This window comes from Macaca mulatta, chromosome 10, assembly GCF_049350105.2.
Source record: "Macaca mulatta isolate MMU2019108-1 chromosome 10, T2T-MMU8v2.0, whole genome shotgun sequence".
Lineage (NCBI taxonomy): Eukaryota > Metazoa > Chordata > Mammalia > Primates > Cercopithecidae > Macaca > Macaca mulatta.
This window is the reverse complement of record NC_133415.1, coordinates 93,572,855-93,596,948: the sequence shown is the minus strand read 5'-3', so window position 1 is coordinate 93,596,948 and position 24,094 is coordinate 93,572,855. Positions and strand designations below refer to the sequence as shown.

Below are 24,094 nucleotides of genomic sequence, written 5' to 3'. Positions count from 1 at the left end.
GCTTCATATATGAGGCCCCATTGAAAGCCACAAGGGCAGACACTCCAAATTACTGGCATTGATTTGTAATCAAGCTGCTTTTCACATGGGCAATTCCTTATAGTGTGTTACAGGGAGAGAAACAGCAGAGATATGCTTATTTAACAATGGTCAATGATTTTCTAAAGTAATGCCAGTGGAGCCAAGAAGTCAACTATTATAATGTAAGAATAGGACAAATGTAAAAAGCGATATTATCATCTTGATGAAAATTATAAAAGAATTTGATAAGACTCCATATCTACTTCTGATTTTAAAAATCTTAATTAATATGGGCTTAAAGACTCTACTCAACAAAATTTCTGCCTTACACTAACAGTCAAAGCCATAGATACTGGTTAAATACAAAAGGCATTTTTATTGACATTAAGGATGCCCTTTATCCACGAGAGCCCTCTTTTCCCCAGTTGTGATAATCAAAAATACCTCTAGACATTACTGAATGCCCCCTAGGGAGCAAAATTATCCCTGCTTGAGAATAACTAATCTATGTTGAGAATCACTGTTTTAGAAATTCTAGTAAATGCAATGAGACAAGAAAAAAATTACAACTTGTAACTACTGAAAGAGAGGATTGTAATTACTTTCAGAAGGTGTGTTTATTATCTTCAGAAACTTAAGAGAATTAACTAGAATTGGAAGTAATAAAAAGAGTTCATTAAGGAGGCTGAATATGGAATAAATATACAAAAAAAATCCAAAATTCAAACAACAACCAGTTAGAAAATATAATAGACAAAGATTTTATTTCAATAACAAAAAATAGAAAATCTTAGGTAATAAACTTACCAGGCTGTGTTCTGGAATACATATGAAGGAAACATACAATTTATTGACAAAGGTGTTTTTTTTTTTTTTTTTTTTTTGAGACGGAATCTCACTCTGTCGCTCAGGCTGGGGTGCAGTGGTCCGATCTCAGCTCACTGCAAGCTCCGCCTCCCAGGTTTACGCCATTCTCCTGCCTCAGCCTCCCGAGTAGCTGGGACTACAGGCGCCTGTCACCTCGCCCGGCTAGTTTTTTGTATTTTTTAGTAGAGACGGTGTTTCACCGTGTTAGCCAGGATGGTCTCGATCTCCTGACCTCGTGATCCGCCCGTCTTGGCCTCCCAAAGTGCTGGGATTACAGGCTTGAGCCACCGCATCCAGCCGACAAAGGTGTTCTTGAATCCATCTCCAAGAATGATCTTTTCAAAATGAAAACATGTTACTGATTGCTTAACACTGTCAATGGCTTCCCATTGTCTTCAAGACAAAGACCTAAGTTTAAAACATGTCTTTTCTGGATCCTGCTGACTCATGCAGAGCTTTCCTTCTGCTCACTCCCTGGGCTTCAAAAGGACTCAGAATAATTGAACACAGCATCACATGCCATCCAATTCTGCTGTTTTTCAGGTGTATGCCCCAGAACTTTCATCTTACACAACACAGTTTTCAGCTCCATGCCTGCCCCATCACTCTTCTCTATATACATTCCATTAACCCATCAAAGTTTCTCTTTAAAGTAGTGATCTGGATCTGAATGCAGTACACTGAGTATAGTTTGACCAGAGCAAAATTGTGTTCCCTCCTTAATCTTAACATTTTACCTATTTATTAACATACAAATACATATGGACCTATATTTAATTCCTGGCTGTACCAATTATTAGCAAGACATGTAACCTTTTTGATCCTCAGTTTCCCCTTCAATAGGATGACGATAACAGTACCTTCTAACAGGGCTGTGATATTAACTATTACCTAGCATATGTTCTTGTCACTTTTCTGTGTCCCAGTTAGTCACATTCTGAGTCTCCCACCTTCTTTTTTGCTTCATCCCATGGCTATTGTTCATGACAATATGACATCCTGGCTGGATTGTCATTGAAACTGATTGGCTGGGTTCCTTGCCTCCATCTGCTCCCCTCAAATCCTCTTTGCAGAGTGATCTTTGTAAAATGCAGGTTATATAAAATAAATTCCCTATGCCTTTGATGGCTCTTCAATGCCCACAAGTTATCTGCAGTTGGGCTGCATCTAGTTTTCTGGCATCCTCTCCCACTCTCTCTCTCTCTCTGGTTATCCCATACCCTAGTCTGGCTTATCAGTTCCTTCTCTTGCAAAGCCATGGCCTGAGAAAGGAAAATATTTCCATATGGACATTTCTGCTCCAACTGATTTCTCAACCAAGACAGAAAAGAGTACAGCAGAATGTCTCCCATTGGAGCTACACCAGAGAGAGGGACCAAGGAAAGGCTGTGGGCTGGCCAGGACAACAAGCTGGATTTAGATGGGCTTCTCTCCCAGAGCCCGGGAACTGGCCCTGGGGCTCCTGAGGCCCCATTTATGAGCACAACAACCCCCCCTCACCCAGCACCTCATTGGTCACGGATACTTCCATTTCACGGTCAATTGACCATAATTTCAATTACGTAGGAAGCTTTTATTTTGCATGCAAATTCCAAAATGACTCAGAAATCTGTGGAGAGGCCTATGTATAAAAGACTAGGAGTTTAAGTCTGAAAGGTGGGAAATACTGCATTTTTTACATAACCATCCTTACCAGCCTCAGCATACTCAGAGGGTGTAGTGAGTAGCAATTATTGAGAGAATATCGCAGGTAAAATATCTGGCACATAGCACATACTCAATATTAGTGGGTCTAATGGTTTTTATTTATTTTAGCAAGGTCATTTAGCTAAATATATATCTAAGACATGTTTATATCTTAAAACACTTTGCATATTAATGCATTTACAAATTAGAAAAAAATTGTTAGACTAAGAGTCTTGAGGGTTTAAAAAATTTTTATTTTACTGTGATAAGAACACATGAGATCTAACTTCTTAACAAAATTTTAAGTATATAATACAGTATCATTAACTGTAGGGGCAAGGTTGTACAGCAGATCTCTAGCACTTATTTATCTTGTGGATCTCCAGTTTTGATTTGGAAATTCAGACTCTGATTTAAATAAGAGGATTTTAGCCTTAGATGGTGTGAGTTTCTCCCTCCTCCTCCTCTCTGCCTTGGCTTGAGCTGACAAAGCAAACTCCAGGCAGAATGGCTGCAAAGCAGGCTGTCCAAGGTCTGATCCCATGAGCGGCTCAATAAATGGTAGAGAGGCCCTATGGACAAGAGGTTCTCAACCTTGATTGCTCATTAGGATTACCTAGGCAGCTTTTAAAAGCCTTGATTCCCAGGCCACCTTTCAGGCAAATTGAATCAGAACCTCTTGGGGAGGTAGGGGAGAGAAGACAAAGGACTTTTTGAAGCTCCCCAGGAACTCCAATGTGCAGCTGAGGTTGAGAATCATCATTCTACTGGTGCAGACACTATAGTTTTCCTTTTGCTTATAAGGCCCTTATAAAAAAAAAAAAGGCTTCCCTCAGTGTCCAGTCTTTTGCCTTCAGCCATGTAAGGACACAGTGTTCCTCCCCACAGGAACACCCCCCTCAGAAGGACACAGCAACAAAGCACCATCTTAGAAGCAGAGAACAGCCCTCATGAGGCAACAAGCCCGCTGGTGCCTTGATCCTGTACTACCCAGACCCCAGAAATGAGAGGACAAAAATGTCTGTTCTATTCAATTCTGTTCTATATAATTTCTGTTCATATATAATTCTGGTCTATATAATTTGTGTTGAGATATTTTGTTACAGCAGCACAAACGTACTAAGATGACCACTATGACACTGTCTTTAAGGACAAAGAAGGGACCTAAGGTATGCTAAGAGCCTGCTGTGCATCAGACCCTCTGTGCTGGGAAATTTCCCTACACTAAATCCTCATAATCACACTGTAGGTATTATCATGTCCATTTTCAGGTGAGGAATCAGCAGCTCAGAGGGGTGAAGTGACTTGCCCGGGGTGACTTAAACTCCAGTAAGTGGTGGAGCCAGGAGATGAAGCAGGTTTGTCTGACTCCAAAGCTGTGGTCTTTTAGTTCCATCAAGTTGCCAATCATGCCATGCCTTGAGTGGGTTTTTGGCTATTATTTCCCTATCCTAAAGCTGAATGGAATAGTGTTTATGCTCTTCTCTGTTTCCAGAGGGGAAAGTGTGAGATAAACAAGAGCCGAGATACAAGGACTATCATGCATCCTTGTTCCTGATCTTAATGAATCTTCTCTAATAACTTCAGGACTCAGGACATCCACATTACATGCAATCCTGCATGTACACTCATGCACAAACACCTTCACTCATACACAAACAGAGATGTGTACTTACACGCACAGATACCTTCACTCGCACACAAACACAGATATACATGTATTTACATGTGGTCGTTAAACAAATTCCCATGGAGAACCTATGATGTACCAGGCACTGAACAAGTATATTTACCTGATTATACAAGGAGATGGCTTGTTGAAGAAAAGGTTAAATGTATAAACTGAAAACATATGACTTGGATTTTGAGTACAGTTTCTCAGCTGTGTAAACTCAGTCAAGTCACTTAACTTGAAACTTTTTCTTTTCCTGCTGTTATTATTATATATAAGACTTTATACATGCATCTCTCTGAGTGTGGCGTGAGGGGGAACGGTTTTCGGGCCAGTGGCCTCAGAGTCTCTCCCTGAAGTCGGTTGAGGCTCCAGTGGCGGCAGCAGTGTCTGCCCTGATCCCTCTCATGCTGAGGTGTCAGCTTCCACAGGGATCAGGTATCAAGCCAGGACCGGCCAAGGCCAGCCAGAGGAGACCTGGAGGCTGGGGGTGTTGGTGTGGGTGTGTAGCACGGTGCAGGCATGAGCTTGAGCTGCCCCCACCTCGACTCTTCCTTATTCCTTGAGCAGCAGGGGCAGGCGTGGGCATCCTTTCTCCTTCTTGGAATTTGCCTTGCTGCTCCCAGGGCTAAGGCTTGCCTGCAGCCTCCTAGACAGACAGACAGACAGACAGATGGACAGCAAGCCAGCCAGCCAGACATCTCCAGGGAGGTAGCCCAGTGCTATGGTTAAGAGCATGGGCTCTGGCCTTGGACCCACCTAGGTGACTCTCAGCCTCCCTCTATGTTTAGCTCATAGCCTGGTGCACAGTTACAGATCTCTGATGTCCAGTGATGGGCATATATTCACTCGCCTTGTTTTAATACTGAGACTTATTCAGTTTTCTTGGCTTTAGTTCTTAAAAATAAATCAAAACTGATTTAGAGAATGTTTGGGCCTATCAGAAAGTCATTTTCCCCTGGCTGTCCTTAGTAAGACCCTGCAGAGTCACAGTGGAAACAAAGTGTGCTAAATTGAACAAACAGATGGACACGGGCCCTATGCCCAGAATCACTGGAGACCCTTAAGGAATCACTTTGGCAGAAGAGCTGCACCAGTGTTGGGCTGAGGAGTCAACAGACCTGGATTTGAGACTGGACTCCAATACTGTGCAACCCTGGGTAAGTTACTTGACCTCTCTGAGTCTCAGCTTCCTCGTCTCCACTTTTGAGTAATGGTCTCAAACAGTGTGTTTTGAACTACTGACTTTAACCTGTCTACTGCAGTCTCACGTCTGAAACAAGGTCAAATTCCCCTGTTGGGAATGTTCGTCGTAATTATTCTTTCCTCTATAGGCCTCATCCCCCTTGTTGCCATATATTTGCTTGGGGGATCATTTGATTACAGTTTATTTCACTTGAATACAAGCTCCATGAACAAGAACCTCGTCTGACTTGCTCATTGCTGTAAATCCAGGTTAGCCCAGGGCCTGGCACATAGTAGGTGGTCAGCAAATATTTGTCAAATGATGAATTCAGGAGTGGCCAAGCTCATCCAGTCAGACAAAAAGTAGCTTGTGTCAAGAGTCACTGGGGACATCATGTCACTAGACAGCCCAGTATAACTGCCTCTGTGCCTCCAGGCTGAACTGCTTCAGACAGAGCAAGAGAATGCTAGGGAAGTCAAGCTTCCTTCTATCCTGTAGGGTCATTCCCATGGTGCTTAGTGGGAAGTCTGGGCTTGGTGACATTATTTGTGGGCTCTTGTCTTCCCATCTGAGCCCTGCAGGGAAGGCAGTGTTTCCAGGAGAGAGCCTGGGTCTGGGAGTTGGGAATCAGAGCCTTGCTGACATAGCTTCAGGACCTAAGGTGGAAACGCAAACATCCCTGATAATAGTGCCATACCACCCAATTGTCATGAGGATTCAACGAGATCATGCAATTGAAGCATCAAACAATGGTAGCAATGATAGTGGATTATAGCATATTGAATGAAAGAAGAATCTCTGAGCCCATAGCGTTAGCAATAAATAAACTAATACATAAATAGATGGGGAGAAGGGAACGCTCTCCTTTACAGTATAATGTCACTCAGAAATGTAGAAGACATGATGGATTTGCAAAAATCACCATTTTGCAACCATCCCAGTATAATTGATTTAGGCAACAATTATTGATAGAGACTAAAACAAGTGCAAGGATACTTACATCATCTCACAGTATCTTCTCACAAATTACTGATAAATCACAAAGGGAAAATAATCTCTTTACGGTGGAGAAACTGGGGGTGACCACCTTAATCGTGTGATTGAAGTCAACATCACCAATGGGACGGGTAGAACACATTGAGAAGGATACAATATCACTTTTGTGGTATGTAAGCCAAACATGCGTGACTGGAATCTAATCATGAGGTATCATCAGACAAACACAAACTGAGTTACCTTCTACAAAATAACTGGCTTGAACTTTTCAAAAATGTCAAGGTCATGGAGGGCAGAGAGAGGCTAGGGGACAGTTCCAGAATGGAGGACTCAAAAGAGTGATCCTGCATTGGACCCTAAACTGAGAAAACAAATGGCTATGAGGAGCATTCTTGGGAGAACTGGCAAAATTGGAATATAAGCCGTGAACTAGATAACAGCACTGCATCTATGTTAATTGCCCTATCTCCCTCATTGTACTGTGATATGTAAGAAAATGTCCTTGTTCTTAGGAAATTCACCCTGAAGTCTTCTGGGGCTGAGGGGGAAAGGAGATAAGCCGAAGCCTTGGCTCCTGGCTTAACTAGAGACTGATACAAACAAGGCTACCTTCTAGGTGTTCCTAGGAAATATGCCCCTTCCGGAGGAACTCAACCATTTGAGGAGAGATGAGGTATTGCTATGCTCTGCAGACAGAGGTGAACTAACTACAATTAACCCTCGGAGCTATGCCAGCAACTTTGCACAATTGGGGAATGGGGATTCTTGACCGTGATAATCCCCCAAAACTTCCCTCCCCCACGCCATCAGCTCCCTGTCACTCAGAGAACCGGCCAAAGACATAATGTTCTTCTGTTTATGTACCATCCGTGCTCCCAGTCAGAACCCGCTAGAAAATACATCCAAACAAAATTAACTTGACAGGGAAATGGATATTTGAATGAAGCCTCTGCTTAAAACAATAATTTATCATGTTGCATCGTACATCTCTACAAAACCAGGATCACGGGTGGCTTAGCTGAAATGAGGGAATTCATTACTCCCAAAACATCTCTGGGACTCATTTCACAGGAGTCAGGGGTTGTAGGGAATGAATGAGGGAACAGACATCGACCAAGCCCCCCAAATGTGCCAGACAGACACTGTTGAACTGTTTTCATGTATAGCCTCATTGAATCTGCACAGTTACCCTGAAGACAATTATCCATTGCCCAACCTCATGAATAAGGAAATGGGGACTCTTTAGAGTCTGAGGGCCTAGCTTGAGGTCACCCAGCTAGGACATTATGGGCCAGTGTTTTGAGGTGGTAAGAGTCACCATTACCCTTATCAAGGCCAGAATGGGATACCTCACTCCCTGCATAGCTTTCTGACCTCCTGAGCAAGCCATACTTTTATTTGTGGGTATGAGAAACCACAAACCCTGTCCTGGCCCCAGGACACATACACCTCCTGGATGCTCTTACAGATGTCCAGCAGATGTTGGATAACCACAAGTGAAGTGGAGTGGAGTGAGGAGTCCCAGTTAGAGAGCTCAAGAAGGTCGTTCATGTCATTTACTCAATCATTTACTCATTCATTCATTCATTCATTCATTCATTCATTCATTCATCCATTCATTCTGCAAACACAAATTGCGTTCTTATTATGTACTTAACACTGGAGATATAACATGGAGCTTAGAGTCTTGAGTCTCAAAGTCTGGTCTCTGGACCAGCAGCGTCATGTGGGAACTTTTAGAAATGCAAATTCTGAGGCCCCACAGCAGACCTACTGAGTCAGAAGCTCTGGGAGGTCAGGCCCGGCAAGCTGTGTCTTAGCAAGGCCTCCACATGATTCTGATGCTAAAGTTTGAGAACTACTACACTCAAGGGCATGTAAGATGACAGGTTGTGATAACAACAAGGACAGAGGTACACGACAGCTCAGGGCTCTGACTGTTGTAAACAGAGCCCAGAATTGCATAGAGATGCCCTTGTCACTTCCATCATGTCTGGGCATCTGGTCTTTTCTTGCCCCCAGACTATGCAACAAGTGACTCACAGCCTAACTTAGCCTTGGTACCCTGGTCTTGCTAGGAGCCCAAGGACACCCTGTGGGACTATGGTGGGGAGAGCTGACAGGAAGAGAGTCAACCGGGCCTCAAAATAGCAAATTCCTTCTTAGGTCATATCTCCCCGTCATTAAGTGAGGGATATTTGTAAGTCAGCTCGAATCTGCAATAATCAATGATTCAATTTGTTGGCATAAAAAACTGGGCATGGGGTTTGAGAAATACTTGGGACAACAGTTCATAAATTTCAGTGTGCAAAAAATCTTACAGGGAGTTTGTCAAACATTCAGACTGCCAGGCCACACAATCAGGTAAGTCTGTGGCAGATCTCGGGGAGACCCAGAATCATATAAGCCCCGTGTGGATCTCAGGGCAGGTGGTTTGAGGAAGACCCTTGGTGAAATGTAGTCTTGTGAGATATGCTCACAGGGGCCAATTCTCAATTTGAGCTACATGCCCAGGCTTCTAACCCGACCACCCCTGGATTCTGGACACCTGGAGACAGGTTTCTGGTTCCGTACAGTTTTCTCGGAAGCTGATGAGTAACTATTCTCATCTTATGGGTGATATCAGGGATTAGAAAGGACTTTAGCTTGGCTGGGGAGCGGTTAATGGCTCTTTATGCAGCAGAAAAACAATGAAGGCATTCTCATTTTATGAAAGTCGCTTCGAAATCTAATTAGAATATGAAAGTTGAGATCTTAGTCTATTTTTAAACAGAGCATGAGTTCAGTAGGAATAGTCAATGCTGGAGCTGTGAGTTGCCCGTCAGCCTCTCACTGGGGCAGGCAACGAGCTTTTTTCTGGAAGAGTCCTTGGTAATGGGACAACTAGTTAAAGAAGCAAGGGACAAGAGTCAGAGACAGATGAGGGCTCTGCCTATGCAGGAAGAGCTAGGGGCAGAGATGGGGAAGGCCATGAAATCTCCAGACCCTCTCAAATGTCCCCTCTGACACACCTGCAGGGAAAGAGTGGGTAGCTAATGTGTGGTTGGTGTGTGGCCTCCTCTGTTGGATTAGAGGAAGCAAATACATCTTATTTTGACTGTCAAGGATAGCTGTGGGGGTGGTTTAGAAAAAAAAATGAATTGTTGGAGGCAGATCCTAAATTGAAGTCCAGCCCTGCTCACTGACTGTGTGATTTGGAAAATCTTGAAATCTTTCTAAGCCTCAGTTTTCCCATCTGTAAAATGATGGTACTAATACTGACCTTAGGAATGCTTAAATGAAATTATAATAGCAATCATAGCTAATATGTATTGAGCATTTACTATGTGCTTTATGTGCACACATTATCTCCGTTGGTCTTTACAACAATCCTATGAGGTTTAGGGAGGTAGAGGGACTTGCCTTATTAATGCAAGGAAAGCATTCAGATAGTGTCTGGTACAGAATAGATACTCAATTAATATTCATTTCCTTTCCCCGTCCCGGGGGATGTTAAGGAGGCTCCTTTTTGGAGAACTGAGAACTCTCTGCTGCATTTCCCCAGCAGGCAGTGACAGCCAATTGCTTAAGTCTCCTGAGCCATAGCAAGGGTTGCAAAATCACTGGTGGCGTATTTCTGATCCTGGGACTGTCAAAGGCAGAGCAGGCAGATTTGTTGGCACCTGCACAAGCCAGATTGCATAGAACCCAGAGACACTCATGTGACAACCGTGGGGACATGTCCCAGGAACATCCCACCCAGATTTGCCTTCCTTGAAGAAAAGTAATGCAAAAGGCCATTTTTCACTTTTAAATAGCTTTCATTCTACGTCTTAATAAATGCACGTTTGTTGATTTGTGTAAGCATGATGTGGGAAGTCTGCAAATGGATGTAATCTGCACCGAGGGCACATGTAAGCACCAGCGAGCACTTTTGAATAATGAATCCCTCCCGTAAAAGACGGACGCTATTCATAATAATTCCTTGCTTTTCTCATTTTGCTGCGTACAGTAGCGATTAATCAATTTGCAATGTTATGTCACCCGCAACAAATTGCTAGCACCAAGACAAATTTATTGCTTTATGATAAAAGAACTTGTTTAGGTAGAAATAAATTAAATTTGGGGGCTTGTGATTTGGGTTTGATGTTCACATAGGTGACCCATAGAGAGTGGGCTGGGGAGGTGAGAGGTCCAGATGATTCCTGCCTTGACCTGGCACCCAAGAGAGGGATGCAAATGCAAGAGGGTGTTTGCTCAGTTACTGACCCAGAGACAGTGCAGCTCTGATGGGAGAGAGTAACGCTGAGAGCTTGTGGTTCTCGGGAACGTCTGCCGGGCTCTCCGCGTCAGTCAGTAATTTAGAGCTTTTAACAGAGAGGTATGGACAATCAGCAGTGCTCAAGGGAAGTAACTCTCTTCTCCTTCTAGGCTTCTCCTGAATCCTAATATCCCAATTTACCTCAAATTGACAGTGAAAGGAACCTACATGATAGGAACTGGGAATGAGGTTCAGAGGCTGGAGGATCAGAGAGGTCCTGATTCCTTTATTTATTGATGCTTCTTTAGTATTAAATATTGCAGAAAAATAGGCTGAATGGCATTACCAAAATTGTGGTGTAATAAATATTACATTTAGCCAATGAATCCTTTTAATGCAGAGACACAATTTAATTCTGTATAATTGTGCTATTATCGCCGACACTGTCAAATCTTCAATTTGAGGCCTTTCCTGGTTAAAAAAAAAAGCTGTGCTGAATGGGTAATGTGGTCCCGGCCATGGCAAGGGGGACCTGGGGACATGCATTCCCATTCCTCTATATCAGATTAGTAGCAAAGCAGCTCAGGAAAGCACTTTGCCTGAGGACCCAGAGTCAGGGGGTATCGCAGGAGCATTGGGCTTCCAGGACGCCACACACATTTGTCATTAATTTATACTCCATTAATTTGGGATCTGCAGTGGAATCAAGGGTGGATGCATTAATGCTGCCCTCTCCCAGTACACACACACACACACACACACACACACACACACACACTCAGGACCAGGGCTTTTTCTTAAGCCATCTGATAGTCTAAATGATTTGTGAAAAGCAGGTTTCAATTAGGAACAACATCAGTTCCATTGCCCATGGAAATGGATTTCTCTGCCCCAGCTCATCGAAATCCATTCCTTTCTGCTCTTAAAGCAGGAGCTGGGATCACCTCCTGAATGCCTTGATACACCCTGTCCAACTGCCAGGGAGAGAGCCCCAGTGAAATTTTAGGGCCATGGTCTCTGTCATGTTTGTCTGGTTTCAGCCTCGAGGGAGTGGGGTGTGAAGGCCTGCTGCCTGCAGAGGCTTCTGCAGCCTTTCTGCAGGATCTGGGAAGTCTCTTGGTCACTCTAAAACCCAGTGTCCACATCCAGAGCCCGTGAACAATGCGGGGCAGAGCACTGAAGCCCTCTGGCAGCACCCTTTCCACTGCCTTGTGGCCAGGGGGTCCCACGGCAGCCTCAGAGGGTGCTGGACTCACCTGATGACGGCTTCTTTTACTGTCTTCCCTTCTGCCTCCTCGCTGGGCTCCAGCCAGCCCAAGTTCCCTCATACGCCTGTCCAGGCCTGCCCACTCCCTGGCCACCTCCTCAGCTGGTCCTGCAGAGGCTCCAACCCTGGTGGGGCTGCGTTTCCCCTGTTCGTGCTGCCCTCCCCCTGGCTAATTCTGATTATTTCTCCTTCTCCTTGCTCTCTTGGGCACCTTTATTCCTGACCGTGCATTTTCTCTGGACTCAGGATTAAAAAAACCCACGCTGCTAATATCCTTGTCAGCCTTTTCCTGAATCATTGCTGGGCAGCTCCAGGGAGCCACGGGCCAGTGCCTTCTGACCGGCAGACTCTGTCCCTGGGCCTTCCTGTCCTTGGGGTCCTGGAGCTCTCTGTCTGAGCCTCCTTGGCCGCTGAAGCAACACCCAGAGGCCTGCATCCTCTGAGAAATGCCCAGCCAGGGTTGCAGATGGAGCCAAGAATTGAAACTCTGGCTGAGTCTTTCCATCTCATAGGTGATTTCTCTCAAACGCCAGATAATGTTTAAATTTTGAAGTGCTTTTCTCCATGTGATCTCATTTACTGTTATTGTCCCTGTTTTACAGATGAGCAAGCTGAACCTCAGAGGGCTTAGTGATTGGCTTGAGGCACAGCTACCAAGGATCAGTGACTGAGGTATGGGGGAAATAATCGTCTCTATCTGACAGATGAGGAAACTGAGGCTCACGTTGCTGAAAGGGCTTGTCCCAAATCATACAGCAGTAAGAGGTGGTGATAGAAGTGGGTTTCAGGCACTGTATCCTCCAGGCCAGAGGTACAGAGTCAAGCTCTGTTGCCCGCACCAGCCCTGGTCACAGGGGCAGTGCTCAACTCTGCACAGGGGTTTGTTCTGCATTGTGCATAAAAAATCAGGTCAGTCCAGCAGGGAAACACCCACCAGGCAGTACTCAGGAGCCCCAAGTCCAGGAGTCAGAGGTGGCCAGGGGCTGTCCTGGTTACTCCCATCTCCTCCTGTGAACACAGGCCTTGGTGGGGAGCTTGTGTTTATATTTCAGGGGAAGAGGCTGGTTAACTCCTCAGCCCATCATGCTGCTTGGCTTATCTCAAACTGCTCTGGGGACGACAGACCAAATATGGTTTGCAATGGGTGGCAATAGGGGTTTCCACACATTCTGGTTCAAGTCTAGCACATGAGAGACTCAGGAGGACGGTTCCATGTAGCAAATGCCCCTTCCTCCAGGCAGCCCTTCCTGACTCTTCAAGACAGAGCAGACCCTTCCTTCCCAGTCCCCCAGAACCTACTTCTGTGAATCATGACATTCCCACTGATGGGATCAACTGTTCCCCCATCATCCTTCACCTCAGCTGAGTCATGGGCATAAAGACCTCCATGGGGCCATAGATGCCGGTCCTGGGACCAGCCATGGTCACTCATACACATGCCCACCCACCCTCATCCTCACAGAGAGACACAAGCACAGAGAGACACTGTCCCACACATCACTCTCAGGTGAGACACATTACTCTCAGGTGCTGTGTGGGCACATACGTGCACATGTACACACACACATGCACACGCCCCTGCAGACAAGCACAGACCCACTTAGAGACCAAGTCTGTCCATGTCTATGCATATACAGGCATCTGCTTCCCTACACCTGGTATTCCGTGTGTCCTCCTTAGAACAGAGGCCACGGCTGATGGCATGGCCTATGGGGATTTGGGATTTGGCCTGCTCAGGTCTGAAACTTCTTGGGTGGCAAGCTCTAATGCTGGGAACTTCTTTCTGGACTAGTAGCCTATTCCAGCTGGGGCCTCTCTTTGCCCTCTCCTCCCAGACAGCCCAGCCGCAGCTATCTCTAGCTAGAATCTGCCCGCATGCACTCCTAATCAGATAAGCGCCCTTCCTTTAGGCCCCTGGGGTCCTGTCGCCACCAGCCTTGCCACCTCGGCACTTTCTCAATAACTCACAGAGGTCAGCTGTTGCTCACCTGGGGATTATTTTCCCCCTTCTCCTCTGATGCTCTGTTTTCCCTGAGAACAGATACCTGTCCCTGGGGCTCAATGGGTCAACTGGCTAAAAGAGGAAGGAGAGGTCAGGGTCCCTGCTGACATCTGGCTTGTGCCTTGTCACAAAGGTACTATGAGTCCTCGGAGCAGGGCACAGTGATGGAGCACTGATCCTTGAGTCTGACCAGCTTGAGCTTAAACCCCAGCTCTGTCCCCTCTCAGCTGTGTCGCTTTGGACTGTCACTTGACCTATGCAAGCTTCGATTTCTGCTTCTGTAAAATGGGCATGGTCATTTGAGTCTTATAGGATTGCTGAGAGGCTTAGATGAGGTTAATCACAAGTAAAAAAGACTTAAATGACAGAGTGCTCAAAAAATGTAAGTGAATAAGAATGACTATTATGGCAATTGAAGTGTAATTGAATTGTTACAGCAATTGCCCTACCCCTATCTTCATGGCCTCTTAGGCCCTGTGAGACTCAGACAAGGTCTGAGCAGTGATTCAAAGAAGGCACAGCCTCCAGCCTTTGGCAGAGGAGGCAAGTGAAAGGCTAGCAAGGGCCTGGGCCTCTCTTGCAAAGCAAGAGAGAGCTGGGACTGGAAACAGCTCCCTTTACTGACGTGGGCTGTCTCTAGGCTACCTGTCACCAGTCAGTTACTGCCTGTAAAGCCAAGGGGATCACTCTTTTTCTATGAAACCAGGAGGGAGAAAACTCATGGATAAGGAGCCTTACCTAGATAAAAGCTTCATCTGCAATGGTCATTTTCACATATATTATCCCATTTATCTCAAAACAATTCAGCAAGGAGGAATTATTACAATGAAGAAGGCTGAGGCTCAGAACAATAACATTGCCTGTAGGTGACAGGGCTGGGGCTTGAACCCTCAGTATCTGACTTCACATGATGGGTTGTTCCCCAGCGTCCTGGCCACCTTTAGAAAGTGAACAGCAGAAAAAGGGAACAGAATGGAGATGATGAAAGCAGCTTCCTTGTCCTCAGAGGCAAGATGCTGAACAAATCCATCCTGTAAGCAATACTTACAGCGAATGTTCTCCACAGAACAATTTAGACAAAGACCTAGTTTATGCAGCTGAATATGAAATATGGCTTGTGTCTTAAGACATTTGTATAAAAAGATGATTTCTTTACTGCCGCAGCCTCAAAACCACCTCTTCTGAGAGTACTGCTTTCTTACCCGAGGATGGCCCATCAGGGTGATCTGGAAGGCAGAAGACGGGAGTTTTTCCATGAACTCACTGTGGTGGGGGTGGTCCTTGGGTAAGTTTCATTCTCTCTGCACCCTAGTTTCCTGTTCTGTGAAAGGACATGATTTTCTGGGGTGATTTCTCTGGGTAACTTCTAATTTCCCCTAAACCGTGGCTATATTCTCCAATGCAGAACTCATATGAGATCAACAAAGTATGTTTTTCCAACATACTTATGAATTTCTTTACTAGAAAATCCTAATGAAGGCGGACCACTTAAATAGCATTTGGTTAATGCATTTGGAAAATCCAAGAATAAATTCACATCAGGTGTAGAGGCCTAAGTATAAATGGCTGCCCCCTGTCTGACTCTATGACCATCAGAAAAGAACTTTTGGTTTATGAAGCCTATGTCCTTGTCACTGATTTAAGTCTTGGCTCTCCTCCATTTAGAGAAGGCAGCAAGGTTCCTGGCCCAAGGTGAACTATCCACCTTTGTCCCTGCCTGAGGTGACTGAAAACTTTTGCAGGATTCTTTCTTCTTCCAGAAGCAGAAGCACTGGGGGTGGGGAGGACATGGGCAGCAGATTTGGTCCCCTGGCTGTCCCATGGGGGCTGCTGCTAAGGAAGACACAGGCCTGGAAGTGAATTCTTATGGCACCTTCTTTGGTGGGGGGGCCAGGGGAAGGAAGGGCGTCAGCATCCGGCTACTGCTGCCAGCAAATCTGTGTGTTGACAGAGTTGCTCCCCATATGTGTCCTTTTAAACGCTGATCGCTGCTCGGGATTCGAGTTGACCGACTCCGTTTGCCAAATGCAAATGCATTAACCTTACAATTGGGTAATCTAATAAAAAGGATCAATGGTCTGATTTGGTGCTTATGGAGTCATTTACTGCAAGTGAGAGCAATTGAGCCAGGATGAGCAGCGTCGGGGAGCCCAGAGGATGGCTTCGGTCGGCGGTCCCCGCTGACTTCCCCAGGCGAGGCCCTCTCTGCCTGGAGGGGCTGGGCTGAGTGGTCAAGGGAATGAGGAGGGTGTTATTCATTCATTACTGCCACTTTAATCACTTAGAAGTTCAATTAAGTATAAATCATTAGTGGTATTTCAAGTTACTTTATCCAGGCCTGTGCGTAACACACTTGACTGGCGGTGGGGAGCTTTCTGTGACTAGATTTAGCGTGCGACTGAACAAGGCAGTCATATGGGTTTTTCTGCTATGAAATTGATAAATGAAGCGGGCATTCGAGGTACAGCAGTAATTTCTGTGGTGCAGTCAAGTGCTCGCTCCCTTGTCTCCTCTAGCAATGAGGGCATGGGCCCCTTTAATATGGCAGCTTTCCCCTGGGGGTCCAAAGGCCAGGCTGGGCTGCAGTCCTAGGGTTTATTTCCTTGCAGAAGTTCCCAGAGTGAGCCCTGGTTCATTAGTAGGAATATACCTGGGAAGAAAAAAAAAAAAAAAGGAGAAGGGGAAGAAGAAGGTTCCCTTACCGTCGTTCACCAGCACTGATGCTGTCACGATTTTTTTCCGAGTAGCAAGCGGATAGTGCTGGAAGGACAGAATCGGGCTATCTCGGCAGCTCGTTCCAACTTCCCAAGGATGCAGTTGTCCCCAGTGGCCGGCATCCCTGTCTGGAAAGCATATTTTCTCCTAATCGGTTTTACAGCTCTTTTAAAGTAATATGTCAGATCATTTTCCCCATATACATAGTTAATGAAAGTAACCCTACAAATTCATTTTAAATAGATGGAAGTTGTTATAACCCTGATCCAGAATTTATTACGTTCATTACAATCTTGCTGAAGTAGGTAATGTAATGGACTATTACTTTTATTATCTTTTTAATCCCTCAGAATTATTAGGAACTGACTAATATTTGGCATCACCCTGTTAATGTTTAAACAGAAATTGATACTTTAATTCGTCTAATAAATGATGGGGGCACTTTGAGTGGAAACAAAAGCCTGATGGGATTTATCTCGATCAGTCCCAAAGACTTTTAAGTGGGACTCAGGGGTCTGAATGCAATTATTTCCAGGCAGGGTATCTTCACCAAGTACTCAGAAAGGACAGAGGAACAGTGATGGCGATAGTGACAGAGAGACCCAGACGGACTCTCTTGTCAGACAGCAACAACAACAAGGCAGAAAAGAGAGAGGGAGAGAAATTCCACTCATTCATTCACGTGTGAATTCTGATTCACAAAAAAATTAGAGTTCAAGCTCTGATTTGGCCTGATAACTCCAGCAATGAGCTGTATGTACCTTTTCCTTCTTGCCCTTCATCTTCCCTTCCCCTCCTCCCCAGATTAAGACGAAGTTTTTTCTTTATAACCATCCCTGTGTTAGTAATCAGCTTTATGGCTAAGAATTCTCAAGTGCTCTAGAATTCGTGCGTTGCCGAGACAAATGATTGGGCCACATTCTCCTAGTGAGGAGTGGAGACCCTGTTTGCTCCTTAAAAAATAATGATGGCTGCTCAATTTGCAAATTACCAAACCTCACTGTGCAATGGGAGGGGGTGGGAGGAGGCATACTGTTGTGTCTATTCCGAAGAGGCTGTGTTTACCCTCTAGAACTCCGTTTCCTGCCGGGCGGGTGACAGGTAGGATTTAGGAGAAATTGATCTCTTGCACTTTCTAGATTTTACAAGGCAAAATGCAATGCTGGTTACTAAAAGAAAATTATTTTTTAAATAATAAAAATGTATTAGTTCTAACAGGATGAGAGGAATAAAGTACGTCCCTTTCTGGTTTGATAATAAAAGACATTCGGGAAAGGAAAAGCTGTCATCTTGAAAGGCAAGAGTGTGTTTTCTAACAAAGAAAGCTTCCAGTTAGCAAAGTCATTAATTAGCACAGAGAAGCTCATTAGAATTTAAAGCTGCTTTACTGTGTAGTGTGGCTTTGCTCTCTCTAAATGCTCTGGGTTTCCAAAGCAAGAAAAGTATTGATTAAATTGACTCAGCATGAAATGTGCCCCGTTTGTGCCGACCCATAAAGAGGTGGGCTTCTCGGCTTTCTTAGCAGAAGAACCTGCCAGGTGTCCTGTGAGCTGGGCCCAGGCGGGTGGGCTGGGGACAGCATCCTGTCTGCCTGTAGCCTACTTACTTCGAGGGACCGACTGACTGCCCATCATTCGGCAAAAACCCGTTTTGATCAATGGAGGGGAAACCTGCCCTTAGCTAAGTTTATTCCCGATGCCTTACAAATCTGATTTTGTAAATGCTGATTGCGTTCGTCAACGCTGAGTTGACACGGGCTACACGTCATTTGGGGCTTGATAAAGAGACTAAGAGGCAGCTTCTCAGCATGTTTATTTTTAATAGACATAAAAAATGAAAACAAAAACAGGCTTTCTCACTCCTTGGAACCCTCGTTGACAGAAAAGTACTGAGTACACAGAAGTGGCGACAGGCAAATGGAGATCCTGGAAAAGGAGGTTTTCTACCAAAATATCCTTGTGAACATGAGGACAGCTTCCAAACTGAGAAAGAGTGGGCTTGAGAAAGCTCTAACACTTCCGTCCCTGACACGAAGTGCTTCGGGCTGTGTTTGGCATCAATATGTCGGAGCCGTGGCAACGTTCTTCGTGCATCCCCGCTTGGGCGTCATTTTGTGAGTAGGACAAACCCCATCAATTCTTACCTCATCTATTAGAAATGCAGCATTGTGAATGGAAGCAATGTTTTCTGGGGTGCATCACTGGAAATGAAAACTCCTTCATTTTTCTATATCTTTACTGAATAGACCTAACTCTTCCCTTCAGCTTCACTAGATGTGGATGGCCCTAAAATACTCTCAGGGAGACTATCAAGAGAGAAAGAATGTAGCTTTAAAAGCCAATTAGAAAATATTCACAACATATGTAGCAAAGGGCTAATGTTCTTCCTATAGAAAGAACTCTTTCGGATGGATAAGAAAGATACTAAGATCTCAAAAGATAAATGAGAAAAGTATATGAAAAAGAATTTGCAAAAGAAATTCAAGTAGCTAATATTTAGTGAACACTTACTATATGCCAGGTATAATTTACATGAGATTTCTCGTTCATTCTTTACAAAGACCCTATGATTTAGGTGTTATTATTCTCATCCCTATTAAAAGATGAGAAAAAAAATAAAGCTTTGAGAAGTTAAATAATCATCCCAAGATCACGCATATTGTAAGTGAGGGGCCAGGATTCAAAATCACGCAGCTTAATCTAGCAGGCAGGGGCTCCTAACTGCTTTGCTGTAACCTCACAAATTCACAGATACAATTGTAAAATAAAGTTTTTTTTTTTTAAAGTTCACATTTACTAGTAAACAAAAATATGTTAATTGAAAATAATCAGAAAAATTTCATTATCAAAATAACAATAAAATGTTAATATTCGGCTGGGCACGGTGGCTCATGCTTGTAATCCCAGTGCTTTAGGAGGCCAAGGCAGGCGGATCACTTGAGGCCAGGAGTTCAAGACCAGCCTGGCCAACATGATGAAACCCCATCTCTACTGAAAATACAAAAGTTAGCTGGGTGTGGTGGCCTGCACATGTAATCCCAGCTACTAGGGTGGCTGAGGCATGAGAATCGCTTGAACCCAGGAAGCGGAGGTTGCAGTGAGGTGAGATTATACCACTACATTGCAGCTTGGGCGATGAAATGAGACTCTGTCTCAAAAAAAAAAAAAAAAAAAAAAAAAAGGTTGAAATAGATATTCTTAAATATGAATTACAATTTGACAATATCTATCAAGTCTTAAATCATTTGACACAGTAATGTTATTATAAATAATTTATCTCAAGGAAATAGAAATGTAAGCAAAGGTTTAGGCACACAAGTTTGTGCCTGCAGACATTAAATGCTCCCACATTAAGGGAGTGGTTAAGGACCTTATGGTCCACCCATTCAACAATACTGGTAACAATAAAAATGATGTTTAAGAGTTTCCAATAACATGGGAAATGCTTATGCCGGGAGATAAAAGCAAGATATAAAATTCCACGTATAACATAAACTGTGTAAAATATGGTTAGAAATAAGAATGGGAGAAAAGGAGCAAAAAAGTGTAAACCAGGAGGTGTTCTCTGTGCAATGGGATTATATGTGACCATATCTTTTTGTTATAAATATTTTCCAAATTTTCCACGGTAAACAGTTTTATTTATCACTGGTGTGGGGCAGGGGGAGAAGAAATCCTTTATGACATTTAGAAGTTGACTTCTTAACTTGAATCTCAGACCTAATGGGAATGAACCATGGGATCCCAAAGTACCAAATTAACCTAAGACACTGGGCGTATTTGTTCTCTGAATCAGCCCAGGACCCCCAAAGACAGCCCTATGTGTTCTTCAACTCTCTAAGCCTTCCCCTCATCTGTAATGTGCCTACTCCTGGGGTTACTGTGAGATTAGAATGTGGGTAAAGGCCTTAGAACAGTCCCAAAGTGTAGGCATTCAAAAGATATAAATGGTAATAATAAAGTAATACACTAATTACGGTCACTGCAGCTGTTGTTTTGTTAGTAGGAAGGAAGAGTTGAGCATCTCGCAGGCACCAGGAAGTGTATACAGACTGGCTTGTCCCGAGAGTGCTAAAAGCATCTTTTACTGACACAGTTCCAGTCCTAGATCTGAGCTCTTGGTGCCACCCAAGTCTTTTGTGTGCTGCTGCAGAGGCAAAGGGGTGCTCTTCAGATTCGGATGTGCGCGGACTTTTAGGTAGACCCTCCTTCAGCCTGCCACATCCTGGGCGCTTTCTTGGGGCCAGGAACTGTGTTGAACCTTTTCACATATGGATTTTCCCACCTATAACTTTGAGAAGCAGGTTTCATTAGCATTTCTGCTTTATGGCTCAGAGACTACTAGACATCAGTCTCATGGGTTACAAAGCCAGAAAGTGGCGACGCTGGAATCAGAACCTATGTTGATCTGAATTCAGACATGTCAGAGATGAAGAGCAATAATAGCTGAGAACACAGGTTCTAGAATCAGAAAGACCTGGGGTTGAGAATATCTGTGTGACTTTGAGCAAGTAATAAAAGTGCCTCAGTTTGCTCATCTATAAGATGGGACTTAGAGAGCTCGTATGTTGCACCATTATTTTATGAAACACTAAAAAAAGTCAAATCATTGCTAATGAAACCATGACATAATACTTTCTTATCACTTAAAATTTTATTTTTATATTTATGAAAAGAACTTTCAGGTTGATTTAAACACAGATGTTTGTCACAAGACCTTTGTATGCATACATGAAAAGGAAAATATAATTGGAATAATTTGTTTAAGACATTCCTAAAACTTCCTCATATTCAGAGGAACTCAGCATTTTAGGAACTCAGCATTGTCAGTGTTCGTGTTTTTCAACAGACTATCATCTGCGGTCACATTGCAGGTGTTTGTGAGAGCATTTCTTTAAAAACCACTCCTCTATTGTCCTCAGGATTTTAAGCTGCAAATACTTGTTCCGCAAGTTTTGATGTGTGTTCCCAGATATGACAGTGACATCAAGACTGCTGCCAGGCGGATAGTGATTTTAAAAAGCATCTCAATTTCAGAGGTGTTAAAATGGGAAAAAGAAATTGTATGTCTTAGAATTGATGAAATATAGTAGCTACCATATAGCGTTCTTAGGAGAATTAAATGAGGTCATGCTGGTAAAGAACTTAGACATTAGACTGGACACAGAGTAAATGTTCAACATCATCATCATCATCATCATCATGATCTTTATTATACTGCTATTATATTCTGTTCTCTGAGATGTACTGGATATATATGCAGCTCTGTAGGCTCTGTCTCAGAATTCTGAGCCAACATGCAGTGCCAAGACATTGGACCCTGAACCAGTGGGGTCCTTGCAATGGCTGGTGATGGATGAGACACTGGACCCTGGGGTAGAGCCTGCTCTCTCTCCTTTTCTGTCTCCCTCTTTGCCTGCTTTGTGAACCTTCTCTCTCTCCGCCTGTCCCTCTCTCCTTTACTTATCTCTCTCCTCCTTCTTCTTATCTCTGCCTCCCTTTCCACCCCCTCCCCAGCTCTTCTGCAAATAAATGGCCCTGTCACTCTGGCTTTCTTGTAGGTTTAGAGTGAATGGAAGTGTCTTTTTGAAAAGCTTGTTCCGTCTGACATTCCTTACCAGCTCAGGAGCAGGGTCCTTTGCACTCCCCTCTCTTCTGCTCAAAGATCTACTCATTTAGTTAACAATTTACAGGGCTGCCACTAGGCCTTGAGAACACCCCACGGCAGAGGGAGCTGGGCTGTGCCCTCTGGAGGAGGCCTATTGGCAGGCTTGGAGGGATGCTTCCGTCCTGCCTCTAGTGGTTGTAGGCGAACTGGCGTAGGACCTGCCTAAAAAGAAACCATTTATTCCCATTTATGATTCTTTAAAAAAGAAGTTCACAGCTTTTATGATGAGCCTTATATATGCATTTAATGACATTAAAGTATTTGATTATGTGCATTAAGAAGAGGTCTGAGAGCTCTCTGGTGTCCTTAGTTTTAAGTGTATTTTAACTGCCTACAATGAAAGGAACAAGACAAAAAACGAGCTGTGGCAGCATCCTCATAAATTCTGAGCCATAATCGACATACCTTTGCTGGCACCAGGAATGGTCCAGGAAGGTAGACAGCGAAGAGGAACCACAGAATTTCCACTTTCTCATTGGTCTGAGTACCAGAGGGAGAGCAAGATCAGTCATCCCTGCAATACTTTCTCTTCAACCAGCATCTTAGCCAGGGATGAGCAGGGGCTGGGACTGACATGAACTGAAGATCCTACTTTGTGCCCAGGCTGTGCCAGGTCCTTTACGACTATTTCTGTGTTGTTTCATCTCCAGAGGCAGGTATCATTAGCCCCATTTTCCAGATAAGGAAGCTGAGCCTCTGCAAAGTAAAATGACTTGCTCCAAGTTGGCAAATGTCAGAGCTATTATCTAAAAACAAGTCTTTCTGATCCCGGGGCTTCAGCCCTTTGCACAGGCACTGGGTATGAAGCTCCAAGTGACACCCATTTGGGGAATAGTTAATAGAGAAGGAGAAGGGAATAGGTGCTGAGGCCAGGGAAGCATAGGCCTTTACAGAAAAGCTTCTTCCTCCAGTTCTCTAGGCCCCAGCCCCTTGGAGGTGTGCATTGCAGTGGAAACGGAATCAGGACAGAAACAGCCACTTGAAATGAACTGCGCCCAGACAGGCCGCCATGGTGGCGTGATTGATACTGGAGCATGTAGGTGTAATGAAACTGATGCCGGCTTCTCTGCACCTGTGATTTATTGAGGACAAATTTAAGATGAGAAAGGGCCCCATACCAGGAGCTGCGTCTTCCCCTCCAAGGGAGGGTGGTCATCCATCACCAGCCATTGCAAGGGCCCCTTGCAAGCGGCTCATCAGATGAGCCAATAGTCTCTTTGTTGGGGTTCCTAACAAGTGTTGGATCAGCAAAAGTCTATTTATGCTGGTGGACCTTTCAGGACCAATTTGTAGTGGGTCACTGATTCTGCTGGGGTATTATCTTCTTTACTACTCGGGCCAGTTGGGGAACGCAGCAAAGATTAATGGTTTTGGCTGCCGACTTGCCGCCGCAATCTACTGCTTCTGGACCAAAGATTAAGTTTTTTTGTGTTTTACCAGAAAGGGCCCACCTTGTGTATGAGATGCACTTTGATTTACTGACTTGCTTATGGAGAAACGAGTCGTAGAAATGTACCTGGCTGTGGTAAGATTTTGGCAGATGGCTGTGAGGTCTGGCATCCATGTTGTTCCTTATCCTAAGGACCCGGACGGGGAATGGGCAGCTCCTGAGGTCAGTGTGGGTCCTGTGGCCCTGGGGTCTGTGGATCGAGGAAGCTGACTTTGAGCTCACACAATATCTTTGCCTTTCCTGGCACCCAGCAGCTGCCTCTGGATTCAGAGAGGCAGGCAGCACCCTAAACTTTATTATGTAAAAATTATGTTATGGAAAAAAT

The 24,094-nt window shown here is 44.4% G+C and overlaps 1 long non-coding RNA gene across 1 annotated transcript in view; it reads left to right on the top strand.

Moving 5' to 3' along the window:
• Window positions 1–21,197, top strand: part of LOC107000402 (uncharacterized) — a 49,590-nt gene extending 28,393 nt beyond the window's left edge. The window contains exons 3-5 of the long non-coding RNA XR_013399953.1: window positions 12,538–12,607; window positions 15,102–15,222; window positions 18,534–21,197. This is a non-coding gene — a long non-coding RNA (uncharacterized LOC107000402). The remainder of the gene's footprint in view (window positions 1–12,537; window positions 12,608–15,101; window positions 15,223–18,533) is intronic.
• The last annotated feature ends 2,897 nt before the right edge of the window (window positions 21,198–24,094 follow it).